This window comes from Nicotiana tabacum, chromosome 5, assembly GCF_000715075.1.
Source record: "Nicotiana tabacum cultivar K326 chromosome 5, ASM71507v2, whole genome shotgun sequence".
Lineage (NCBI taxonomy): Eukaryota > Viridiplantae > Streptophyta > Magnoliopsida > Solanales > Solanaceae > Nicotiana > Nicotiana tabacum.
The window spans coordinates 101,963,411-101,966,632 of NC_134084.1; the positions used below are offsets into that span (position 1 = coordinate 101,963,411).

General features: G+C 33.2%; 1 non-coding gene across 1 annotated transcript; it reads right to left on the reverse strand.

Annotated features, from left to right (window-relative positions):
- Window positions 1-1,547: 1,547 nt before the first annotated feature.
- LOC142181430 (small nucleolar RNA R71) lies at window positions 1,548-1,654 on the reverse strand. The gene has a single exon (XR_012710081.1). It is a non-coding gene; the product is annotated as a small nucleolar RNA R71 (small nucleolar RNA).
- Between the last annotated feature and the right edge of the window lie 1,568 nt (window positions 1,655-3,222).

Below are 3,222 nucleotides of genomic sequence, written 5' to 3' on the forward strand. Positions count from 1 at the left end.
GCAAGAAAATATTTCGGTTTGATCGTCATTAGTTTTAACTCAACTAAGCACATAACCTCACGGAGTGCTATTAATTGACTTTTTCTTAGTGAACAAATATAATTGTATTAGCAATAAGCAATTATTCTTTAAAGAAATACATGTAGAAATTGAGATTTTATTGTAATAATATTATCAAGTGAATTCAATGATTCCCAACTCTTTTTAAATTATAAATCTTTCAGAAATTGTTTGTTTTGCTTTAATTAATTAACAAGTTATAAAATTCACCTTTCATCAATTTGGTTCTCTCAAATAGTAGTAAAAATATTAAAAGTTTGTAGCCTAGGTTAACCAATCTCTGTGGGACGATATCATAAATTATACTAGAATTTAACTGAGTACGAGCAGAAAAATCCTATGCACATTGATCTCGTCAAATATTTGGTGCCGTTGCTGGGGATTGGCACAAGTCTACTTCAGACTAAATATTTTGTTACTAATTTGGGAACTTACTATTAGTATTATTATCTTTGCTATCAATATTTACTAAATATTACTACTATTACTTTTACAAGTACTAACATCTTATAGAAGTGTTATTATCATGTATCCTTCTTATCATCATTATAGCATAGCAGTTACTTTTATTAATGCTAGTACTATTTGTAACTATATTCTATATTAGTATTATATTAATATTTTCTATCATTAGTTACTGTTACTACTTACTGATTTCGTTTACCATTTTTTTTCTTCATAACATCTATTGCTAATTAGTATTAATATAATTACTATTATCATATACTAATAATAGTAATAATAATATTAACAACAACATTATCATACTACTATTTTTATTTAATCGGTTATTATTTTTGTCATCTTTGTAATCTTTGTTGTCCTTGTTATTCATCACTTTCTTTTAATTACTTTCTTCTGAGTACTACTACTACTACTACTTTAGGAGTTAAGTTCATTTTTTTTAGAATTTTGAGTAGTTTATGACCCGCTCTTTTATAAAAGAGTTGGTCAATTACGATCCTGAAATTGAAAGATCTCTTCGATTGCACAGGAAAGGACAAACAATATCTTCTCAAAGCACAGCTTGTGAAGGTATGGAGAATCAAGAAGTAGAAGACATTCAACTACTAGTCCATCTGGAGGATCAGTTTGATGAAGTAGCACCAAGGCCAGTAAACAGAATCCTAAGGGATTATGCTAGACCTGACCGCTTCAATTATGAATCTAGTGTCAGAAAACCGCCAGTGGCAGCAAACAACTTTGAAATCAGGACTGGCCTGATTCAAACGATTCAGCAGACTTGCATCTTCAATGGAGACGCAAGTGAATATCCACACAGTCATTTAATTGACTTTTTGGAACTTGTTGAAACAGCTAAGTATAATGGAGTACCTTCTGAAGCTATCAAGTTAAGGCTATTTCCTTTCTCTTTAAAAGGAGATGCCAAGACTTGGTTGCAAAGTTTACCACAAGGTTCCATCACCACATGGGATCAAATGACTTAGAAATTTTTAAACAAATATTTTTCCCCTGCTAAAACCACAAAGTTAAGACAAGACATCTCTAATTTCTTGCAGACTGACAGTGAGTCAGTTTATCAAGCTTGGGAAAGATTAAAAGCAATGTTAAGAAAATGCCCACACCATGACATTCCTGAACATATGCAGTTGTATATTTTTTATTACGGGTTAAAACCCTCTTCTGGAAATGTGATTGATACAGCTGCAGGAGGTTCTGTAATGGGAAAAACCACAGAGGAAGCATTGCAATTGTTGAACGAGATTTATGAGAATTCCATCCAATGGCCATCTGAGCGTGTAATCATCAAGAAGGCTGCTATGGTAAATCAGGTTGATGCTTTAAATACACTAACACAACAAATTATTTCTTTGACACAAAAGTTTGAAACTTTTCAGGTAAATACACAACAACCAAGTCAATATGAGGCTTGTGACATATGTGGAGGAAACCATCTGAACCATGAATGTCAAGCAAACAATCATAATGACGAACATGTCCATTCTGTCGGTTATAAACCGTACCCTTTTGGGATTCCAACGGCACAAAAGCATCCAGGAGTTCAAAGGAGCAATCCAAATGGTGCAGAGAACTCTCAAAGCTTCCAGAAGCAACAAATATAGGGTCCACCCGGATACCAAAATCCAAACCATGGTCAATCAAACTTCAGACCTTATCAGCAAGCAACTCCATATAAGCAAAGGCCTCAACAAGCTCATTCAAGTCTTGATGATCTTTTGTATAAGTACATTAAGGTCAATGAAAAGATGGAGAGACAAAATTCATCCCTCAAAAATCTATAAATACAGTTGAGCCAATTGGCAACTCTTGTTTCAGAAAAGATTCAGGGTCCCTTACCAAGCAATACAGAGAAAAATCCAAAAGAGCATCTTAAGGCCATCACCTTACGGTCTGGTAAGGAGCTTGATGAACCCTATACAGACCAATCGGAACAACAGGTAAACAACGGTAAGAACGTTGAAATACCCACTGAACCATCTGAAAAGAAAGAAGTCAAGAAAAAAGAAGAAAAGAATATTGAAAAATTGAATCCTCTCCCTGTGACAATTCCTTTTCCACAAAAAATGAAAAGAGAAAATCTTGATAGTCAATTTGCCAAATTTTTGGAGATTTTAAAACAGATTCACATCAATGTTCCGTTCACTGATGCTTTATTGCAAATGCCTTCATATGCCAAATTTTTAAAAGAAATTTTGTCAAGCAAAAGAAAATTGGAAGAAGTTTCTGTGGTAATGCTTACTGAAAAATGCAGTGTTATACTTCAAAATAAACTACCACAAAAACTTGGTGACCCAGGCAGTTTTACAATTCCATTGGGAGGAGTATATTTTGAAAAAGTACTCTGTGATTCTGGAGCTTCAATAAATTTGATGCCATTTTCTATCTTTAGAAAATTGAATCTTGGTGAAATAAAATACATATGTGTTTCTCTTCAGTTTGCAGATCAAAGTACTAAGAAACCTAAGGGAATAATTGAAAATGTGCTCGTAAGAGTAGATAAGTTTGTTTTTCCTGTAGATTTTATAGCACTTGAAATGAAGGAATGTCCTGATGAACCAATCATTTTGGGTAGACCATTTCTTGCCACAGGTAGAGCAATCATAGATGTCCATCAAGGACAAATAATTTTGAGAGTTGATGAAGAAATAGTCATTTTTGATATGCAAAAAATATTAAGAT